The sequence below is a fragment of the Lathyrus oleraceus genome, chromosome 6 (assembly GCF_024323335.1).
Source record: "Lathyrus oleraceus cultivar Zhongwan6 chromosome 6, CAAS_Psat_ZW6_1.0, whole genome shotgun sequence".
Lineage (NCBI taxonomy): Eukaryota > Viridiplantae > Streptophyta > Magnoliopsida > Fabales > Fabaceae > Lathyrus > Lathyrus oleraceus.
The window spans coordinates 468,695,744-468,706,033 of NC_066584.1; the positions used below are offsets into that span (position 1 = coordinate 468,695,744).

Below are 10,290 nucleotides of genomic sequence, written 5' to 3' on the forward strand. Positions count from 1 at the left end.
AAGTCTGGAAAAAGCGTGGCACGTCTGCAGGGTTTGCAAAGCTGATATTTATACTGGTACTTTCTGTAACGGTTTCCAAAAGTAATCCGCGTCAAAGGTCTTCACGTGGCGAATGGTTAGGCGTGCAAATAGGACTCAACGTCTCTGAAGCCTAAAATATAGGGGAATGGTGTGACGTCCGTCACACCATGTGTGACGCTCGTCACACAAGTGTGCAAAGCGTGACGCTTGTCACAGCCTTTGTGACGCTCGTCACAGGCACAGCGCCTGTGCTTTTTGGGCTGGGCTTTGGCTTTTGATATTTACTTCTTTTCATTCCTTTTTGCACCTCCTTTTCTTCCTTTTTTACTTGTGCTTCAAATAAACCACCTGAGATAAATAGAAAGAAAATACCGCGTAATATCTAATAAAATGAAATAAATTGAAGTAAATAATAATATAATTTAATTAAATTGAGTCCTAGAATGTGATACTATTTCATGTTATCAAACTCCCCCATACTTAGATCTTTGCTTGTCCTCAAGCAAAATACAGTATAGAACTTGTTTTAAAAATTTTAGCCAGATGAAATTTCAAAACACACATCAATTCGTACTAGGTTGCATGTAAACCTTGTTTAGAAGTAACTTGAGTTTAATCTTGACATCAACAACCACCGTCACAACCTCAGATAACCCCACCTTATGCAAACCAGTTCGAGTAATGCCATTATAGCTATCCTAGTTCCTTTACTCTTATTTCACCCGTTTTCATTCTAGCGAAATCACATTAAGCCCTTTATCTTTTCGCGCACATAGTGGAGTAACCGGTTAGTGATTCTGATCCCCTTTTAACTAGAAGTTCTGGTACATAAGTCGGATAACTTCGTTATTTAGTCCATTGCAAATTGCGGGGGATCGGACCGTAGTCCGCCCTACCAAGTTCAGTACCAGATACCTGTTGAACCAACTCATAATGGATCTTTCATATTATGCTTTTGTATGATCTGCAACCTTTAGATTAAATTATCTGGTAAGGATCACCTAACTTAATTAGTGCATTTCCTGATATATATATATATATTATATATTATATATATATATATATATATATATATATATATATATATATATATATTTTTCATGTTACTTTGGGAATCATTCACTTATATTCATCGGCCCTCCACGTAGTTTGTTATTAAGATGGTGTTGACTTCTCGTATAAACTACTCGGGGTTACTATAAAACTAAAAGTTCAAGGGATTGGTATAATAGGTATTTATCCTGATCTAACATGTTGAGGTTCTTAGAGCGTTGTTATGGTAATAATTTTTGTCTTGATTTCACTCAAGTTTTATAAAATAAGCGACTTTTATACTTATTGAGTGTGTTGAATTTTTGTTATGGCTCATGAAAATTGAGGGGAATAGATAATAGAAAGTTTTCACATTTGGGACTTAACTTAAAATAAATCTATATTATAAGAAATATTATTTTATTATATTTTTTTTTATAAGGGAAATAACAATGAAAAGAAAGATACATACTTGAAAAAGAAAAAGGAGGATAGAAAGAACACGGTTTTCCCCCCCCCCCCCCATACTTGAATGAAACATTGTCCTCAATGTTTGAAAAAAAATGAATTACAAAAAGAAAGGAAAAGGAAAAGAAACTAAAGTTAAGGTTGCCTGCCGCCTCTTGTTCTTGGACCTGGTGATCTTTGATGTACGTCTAAGTTGTCGAACCTGCTAAGCAAATCAGTGAACCGCTGGTCGGTTATGGCATTCCTCTCTTCCTGTTGTTGTTGCATTTGCGCATCATTTGCATCATTTCGAGATTCTGTGCTTGCATACCATCAATAGCATCCATGATGTCGTCGTTGGTTGCAGGCCTTCTTCGTCGACGACGTCGTGAGGATGGGCCAGCTGCAGTATCGGAAGGGTTGAGCGGGACTGATTGTTGTGCAGGAGCGTTATCTCCTTGCTCCATTTCTTCGAACTTGTCTGCAGACGGGTTTGTATGTGAAGGCTCGGTAGCTTCGGGAGCATTCAGATCATAGAGGTGGCGGTTGGGATTGGTGACATCGGTTAAGGCAATGTTGGGTAGAACAACGCTTGGGACTGCCTGGTTGTTCACCATAAGGTAATATTTTCCGCCTACTCTGTTCTTTATTAGGCGGCTGGACCGACAGTAGCTTATATCCATAAATAGGGGAGGTAAAGATTCTAAAGTTTGGATTCGGTCCCCTAGGTTTAAGCCAAGTGCTATGGTGGTGATTAATCCACCAATTACAAAAGGTTGACGGCCTCTAGCACATAAGGTGCGGATATGATGAAATAGGAAGGAGGCGGCGTTTACCTTAGCATTCGGTTCGAAGACGCATTCGAGGAAGAATAGTTCCTTTGCGTTGACCTTGTTGTTGTTCGGTCTTCCAAAACCTGTGTTTTGTAGGATGCGGATAAAGTACCGGATAGTTGGGTTATGTATATTGGAAACAAGGAGCTCTTCCCAGTTGTTGGCATCTACACCGGATATTTTCCTAAAGAGGTCGAAAGCGGCAATTGTGTTCCAGTTTAGGTTTGGAGGGATTCTGGGGTAGACTTGACCTTCTATGGGGAATTGTAGCATGGTACTCAATTGGTTTTGGGATAGGGAGTACTCGGTATTGAACATACGGAAGGTTGCGGTACCGGTCAAGAATTCGTCCTCACCGGTGGGAGTGTTGTACGCATATGAACTTAAGAATTCTAAGGTTAGGGATGGGTAGGTGGGTTGATTATGCGTGCATAGAAAGGTTAGATCGGCAAGGCGGAGCATCCACTCGATACCTTGAAGTAATCCTAATTGTTGTAAACAAGTTGAATCAGGGTACCTGGTAGAGGTGACACCTCGTTGTTGGAAACGCTCGAATTGCTCCCTTTGATAATTATCATCTTCGGATCGGAAGATGATATTTCCGAAATTTTGATTTCCCTCCATACTGATGAATGAGTTGGAAGAAGTAATTAGGAAAGAAAAGAAAATATATTTGATTGTATAGAATAGTTGTGATGTAGGAAGAAAGGTATGGTGGGTATTTATAGGAAAAAATTTGAAGTTGGAAAGGGAGTGGTTGAAAAGTAAATAAATGTGGGTAAATGTGAATAAATGGGGAAGGTAAAAAGGTGTAGGGTTGTAACGTTCGTCTCCAACGGCTTTGTAACGTTAACAAGGCGTTACGCTCGTTACAGGGGCATGACGGGCGTCACAAGCACTTTGTGTGACGTTTGTGATAGAATGTGTGACGCTCGTCACACCGTCTTTTTGGCATGGTTCTTGCTAGCGTTCTTCAGAATAACTTTGTTAATTTATTTTTATTATTTATTTTGTTTTGCTTCAGATTATTTTATTCTGCTATTTAATTTTCCTGCATGCTATTCTACTTTGTATAATAGTGCATAAATGTATTATATTGTTAATAATTTATGTAGGCAACAACAGTAGAGAGCATTTTTTTTGATAGATATTGCATAATTCATAATAAAATAGGATAATTCAATAGCTTCATAAAATAATCATAATGTAACAATGGAGAAAAAACAAAAATGCGAAAGAGAAACAAATACGAACATAATTTGAAATAACATTAAATAATAAAACTAACTAAAACTAGATAACTAAGGAAAACGACTTCTATCCATCTGCATGATCTCTGGCCGGAGGAGCAAAGGAGTTAACACGGTATAGTAACTCGTGAAACTGATTTGTCATACTGTTCATTTATCCCAGAAATTCGTGTCTCATGTTAGCGAACTCTTCTCTGAGGGCGTCTTGTTCTGACATCAAAGCTTCAATGGCGGTGTTATAATCAGTTCCGGGCATATGATGTCTAAGGTCGGGTATTGCCGATTCTTCGGTCTGAACAGGTTGAGGAGGAGGATCAATATCATAATAACCAGATGGTGTCTGAGGGTCTGATTCAGCATAAGGAATCTGGTCATCACAAATCTCATAGTCCTGGATGGATTCAGTGGATCTAGCAGGAGAGAGGGTTTAGTTCAGATTGTAGAGCCAGTTATTACGGTTATGAACACTAGTCCTAGGATCGGGCATGGTGAATAGGCAAAGAACTTGGTTATTAATTATAAGCTCAAACTCGTCAGATCCTAGGTTTGCTATAAACATAGTGTTGAAGAGGAAGGGTATACTCATAGTAGTAATGCCACAAAAAGGGCTTAAGTCAAGCATAGGCTGACGTAATCCGATAGTATTACCAATCATGGTTATCAAACCGCCTATTCGAATTGGTGCTCGTTCATCTTGGATAAGGTGGTCTAAATTTGCCAACATAAAAGTGGCATCGTTTACTGGACGGTTCTGGGAAGCATAAAATATGATGAAGAGTTCATCACGTGAAACTGTGGTACTGTTTGGCTTCTTCCCAAATAAGGTGTGGGTCAGGATCTTATGGAAATAACGGAAGGCCGGGTTATGTATGTTTCCAGAGAGAAACTCATGTTCCTCGGGATCGTCATTTCCAGTCAAGTTACCCCAAAAGTGTTCAAGTTCTCTATATTCAAAAAGTTCTTCTTGGCTCACTGTGAATGTGTCAAAGGATGTAGGGAAACCTAAAAGGTTGGTAAAATCTTGGATATTAAATTGGTACTCCATGTTAAACATTCTGAACTGGATGAAACCTCTGCTTATTCCTTTCCCATGGCTGGGTAGATAGATCAGAGAACTAAGGAATTCTAGAGTCAGTCTCCGGTAAGTGACAAATTGTCTACGAATAGGAGCGGTTTCCCACCCTATCTGACTCAGCAAATACAGGACACTTTGTCTTAGTCCAAGGGCAGTCATTGCCCAGTCATCAGCATACAGACTAGGTAGCATCTCTCTCGTGGCTAGTTCCTCAAACTTTTATTTCTGAGCTGTTCCTCTGAATTTGATACCCATACGATCAATTTGTCCTATCAGGTTAGTGTTAGCTAGAGAAAAGAAAAACAAGAGTTTTAGTTAGGATTTGGCCAAATGCCGAAAGAAGGAGAGAAAAGTTTTTAATAAATAAAAATAAATTAAGAATGAATACTAAACAAAAATTAAAAGAATAATTAAGGAAGAAATAGAAAAATAATAATAGAAAAAAATAAAATATTTGTGGGTTGTCTCCCACTAAGCGCTTTGTTTAATGTCGCAAGCTCGACATAAAAACTATCAATTATAATCTATAAGTTCTGGAGGCATTTTGTCTAAGTGCAAGACTTGCGAATCTTCATTGTTTTCTTCATAGTGATAATGTTTTAGACGTTGCCCGTTTACGGTAAATGGTTCCATAGATTTGCCTTTAATTTCTACTGCTCCACTGGGAAAAACATTGGTGATTTGAAAAGGACCTGACCATCTAGATCGTAGTTTTCCCGGGAATAACTTTAGCCTGGAGTTAAATAAAAGGACTGTATCGACTTGTTTGAATATTTTCCTTGATATGCGCTTGTCATGCCATTGTTTTGTTCTTTCTTTGTAGATTCTGGCATTTTCGTAAGCGTCTCTTCTGAGTTCCTCTAATTCGCTTATATCAAGGATTCTCTTTTCACCGGCGGCTTTATAGTTTAAATTTAGATTTTTAATAGCCCAATAGGCTTTATGTTCTAATTCTACCGGGAGGTGACAGGATTTTCCATAAATGAGCTTAAATGGGGTTGTCCCTATGGGAGTTTTGTAAGCAGTTCGGTAAGCCCATAAAGCTTCTGGTAATTTCAATGACCAGTCTTTCCTTGAAGTGGCGACTGTTTTCTCTAGTATCTGTTTGATTTCTCTGTTAGACACTTCCACTTGCCCACTGGTTTGAGGGTGGTAAGGTGTCGCTACTCTATATCTTACGCCATACTTAAGCAGTAGTTTTTCAAGTACCTTGGATATGAAATGCGATCCACCATCACTGACTACTACTCTTGGGACACCAAACCTTGGAAATATTATATTCTTAAAGAGTCTAGTTACTACTCGTGTGTCGTTTGTTGGAGAAGCTATAGCTTCAATCCATTTCGATACGTAGTCAACTGCCACGAGTATGTATTTGTTACCGAAAGAGGATGGAAAAGGTCCCATGAAGTCTATTCCCCACACGTCGAAAATCTCTACTTCCAAAATGCCCTTTTGTGGCATCTCGTCACGTCTAGATATGTTTCCTGTGCGTTGACATCTGTCACATTTCTTAATAGCTGCATGTACATCCTTCCATATATTTGGCCAATACAAACCGGCTTGTAGGATTTTTGAGCAGGTCTTGGATGTACTTGCATGTCCACCATAAGGAGCGGAGTGACAGTGTTGGATTATATTTTCTACCTCTTCTCCGGGTATACACCGACGGAAAATACCATCGGGGCCTCTTTTAAAAAGTAAGGGGTCATCCCAGTAATAGTGTTTTATGTCATAGAAGAATCGTTTCTTCTGCTGGTAGGATAAGGTAGGTGGAACTATTCCGGCAGCTAAATAATTGACGAGGTCAGCGTACCACGGTGTAACGGATATAGCTAAGGTGGTTTCTACCTGTTTATCAGCTTTATTTTCTTCCAAAGTAGCTATAAGTTTATCGTACGAGAAATCATCGTTGATCGATGTTCTTTCCGGTTCAAGGTTCTCAAGTCTAGAGAGGTGATCTGCTACTACGTTTTCAGTTCCTTTCTTGTCTTTGATTTCCAAATCGAACTCTTGTAGCAACAGGATCCACCTTAGGAGTCTAGGTTTAGCATCCTTTTTTGTTAAGAGGTATTTGATAGCAGCGTGGTCAGTGTAGATGATTATTTTGGCTCCGACCAAGTAAGAACGAAATTTATCTAGCGCAAACACTACTGCTAGAAGTTCTTTCTCGGTTGTGGCGTAATTCATTTGTGCTTCATCTAGAGTTCTACTTGCGTAATATATAACATGAAGCTTTTTATCCTTTCGTTGTTCTAAAACAGCACCTACAGCGTAATCACTGGCATCACACATTATTTCGAATGGTTCATTCCAATCTGGTGTCTGCATTATGGGTGCGGAGATCAGTGCTTGTTTAAGCGTTTGGAATGCTTCTAAACATTTATTGTCGAATATGAATTCAGCATCTTTCATTAATAGCCCGGTCAAAGGTTTAGTTATTTTAGAGAAGTCTTTAATGAATCGTCGGTAAAAACCGGCATGTCCTAAGAAGCTTCGTACTTCTCTCACAGTTTTCGGGGGTTGAAGATTTTCGATTACCTCTATTTTAGCTTTGTCTACTTCAATTCCTCTGTTCGAGATGATGTGTCCTAAAACAATTCCTTCTTGTACCATAAAGTGGCATTTTTCCCAATTAAGTACTAGGTTTACTTTTACACATCGCTCTAGAACTCTTTCTAGGTTTTCAAGGCATTCTTCAAAGCTTTGTCCGCATACGGAAAAGTCATCCATAAATACTTCCATGATGTTTTCTAGAAAATCGGCGAATATTGCCATCATGCACCTTTGGAAGGTTGCAGGAGCATTACACAAGCCAAACGGCATTCGTCTATAAGAGAAGGTACCAAAAGGGCGCGTGAACGTTGTCTTTTCTTGGTCATCAGGGTGAATCGGTATTTGAAAGAAACCTGAGTAACCGTCTAGATAGCAGAAATGAGAATGTTTTGCTAATCGTTCTAACATCTGGTCAATGAATGGTAAAGGGAAATGATCTTTTCGGGTTGCTTTGTTTAGTTTCCTATAGTCAATGCACATTCTCCATCCCGATTCGATTCGTTTGGTTATAGTTTCTCCTTTTTCATTTTCAATGACTGTTACACCTCCTTTTTTTGGTACTACGTGTACAGGACTAACCCATTTGCTATCAGATATAGGATATATGATACCTGCCTCTAATAACTTGGTTATTTCCTTCTTCACTACCTCACTCAGGATCGGGTTTAGTCTCCTCTGGTGTTCCCTAGAAGTTTTACAGTCTTCTTCTAGCATGATGCGGTGCATACAAATAGAGGGACTTATTCCTTTAAGATCGGTGATGTTGTATCCTAGTGCGGTTGGATATTTTCTTTAGATATGCAAGAGTTTTTCTGTTTCGAGTTTTCCTAGGTTAGCATTAACTATCACTGGTCGTTCAAGTTCTAAGTCTAGGAATTCATATCTCAGATTTTTGGGAAGTGTTTTCAGGTCTAAGGTTGGTTTCTTAAGGCATTGCGTAGGGTCCGGTGTTATTGCTAAACATTGGTTAAGTTTGTCTTCTACAAGATAGTCAGATGATTTGTCTTTTTCTAACTCCGTTTCTTTTATGCATTCATCGATGATATCCATGAAGTAACATGTATCTTCTATTGCAGGTGCTTTCAAAAATTAGGAAAGAATGAACTCAATTTTCTCTTATCCTACTTCAAAAGTGAGTCGTCCTCGTTTTACGTCTATGATTGCACCGGCAGTTGCTAAGAACGGTCTTCCCAGTATAATGGGTGTAACTTCATCTTCTCTAATATCCATAATTATAAAATCAGTTGGAATGTAGAATTGACCTATGCGCACTGGAACGTTTTCAAGAATTCCTACAGGATATTTGACAGAACGATCTGCTAGTTGCACAGACATTTTAGTTGGTCTTAATTCTCCCATTTCAAGTCTCTTGCATATGGATAAAGCCATAACACTAATACCGTCTCCTAAATCGCATAAGGCTTTGTCAATGACCAATTTTCCTATGTGACAGGGTATAGAGAAACTACCTGGGTCTTTAAGTTTAGGAGGCATATTCTGGATTATAGCACTACATTCAGCGGTGAGTGTAACGGTTTCGCTATCTTCAAGTTTCCTTTTATTAGAAAGAATTTCTTTTAAAAACTTGGCATATGAGGGCATCTGCGTAATAGCTTCTGTAAACAGAATTGTGACGTTTAATTGTTTTAGTAGGTCAACAAATTTTTTGAATTGGCCCGCATCTTTGGTTTTAATAAGCCTTTGAGGGTAAGGGATAGGTGGTTTATAAGGTGGTGGAGGTACATAAGGTTCCTTCTTTTCTACGGTTTCCTTATTACTCTCTTCCTTTTCCTTAGGTTCACTTTCCTCCTCAGTTGACTTTTTAGAGTTTTGGTTTTCTATCCTTGGGTCAGACGGTCCTTCCACTTCCGTTCCACTTCTCAGTATAATTGCATGAGCGTGGCTTCTTGGGTTAGGTTGGGGTTGGCCAGGAAATGTACCAGTTGGGGCAGCAGTAGGCGCTTGTTGTTGAGCTACTTGTGAAATTTGAGTTTCCAGCATTTTGTTATGGGTAGCCAGGGCATCTACTTTACTTGCTAGTTGTTTAATTTGTTCGCCAGTGTGTACATTCTGGTTTAAGAAATCTTTATTGGTTTGCTGTTGAGAAGCTATAAAGTTTTCCATCATGATTTCCAAATTGGATTTCCTAGGGGCGTTATTGTTAGGTGTAGATGGGATCGGCTTCTGATATCCCGGAGGTATAGCTGAGGCTTGATTTGGAGATTGTCCAGGTGCGTATAAAGCATTATTACTCTTATATGAAAAATTGGGATGATTCTTCCAATTTGAGTTATAGGTGTGCGAGTAGGGGCTTCCTTGAGCATAGTTTACTTGCTCCGCTTGGATTCCTGTTAGGAGTTGACAATCTGCAGGAGTGTGACCTTGGATTCCACAAACTTCGCAATTCTGAGTTATGGCAACCACGGTGGCTGGAGGTGATACATTTAAACTTTCAATTTTCTGGACCAAAGCATCCACTTTTGCATTAACATGATCAAGGTTACTTATCTCGTACATGCCAGTTTTCGTTTGAGGTTTTTCTACCATTGTTCGTTCGCTTCCCCACTGATAGTGGTTTTGAGCCATGCTTTCGATAAGTTGGTAAGCATCAGCATAAGGTTTGTTCATCAGTGCACCACCTGCGGCGGCGTCTATTGTTAACCTCGTGTTGTACAGGAGACCATTATAGAAGGTATGAATTACTAACCAGTCTTCTAAACCATGGTGTGGACAAAGTCTCATCATGTCTTTGTATCTTTCCCATGCTTCGAAAAGAGACTCGTTATCTTTCTGTTTAAATCCATTTATCTGGACTCTTAACATAGCTGTTTTGCTTGGCGGAAAATATCGAGCAAGAAAAACTTTCTTCAACTCGTTCCATGTGGTGACTGAGTTGGAAGGAAGAGATTGAAGCCATCTTCTAGCGCTATCTCTTAATGAGAAAGGAAAAAGACGAAGTCGAATTGCCTCTGAAGTGACACCATTAGCTTTAACAGTATCAGCGTATTGGACAAATACGGATAAATGAAGGTTTGGATCCTCGGTAGGATTTCCAGAGAATTGGTTCTGTTGCACT

General features: G+C 39.1%; 1 non-coding gene across 1 annotated transcript; it reads left to right on the forward strand.

Moving 5' to 3' along the window:
• The first annotated feature begins 9,930 nt into the window (after positions 1–9,930).
• On the forward strand, positions 9,931–10,037 carry LOC127099700 (small nucleolar RNA R71). The gene has a single exon (XR_007794176.1). It is a non-coding gene; the product is annotated as a small nucleolar RNA R71 (small nucleolar RNA).
• Positions 10,038–10,290: the final 253 nt, after the last annotated feature.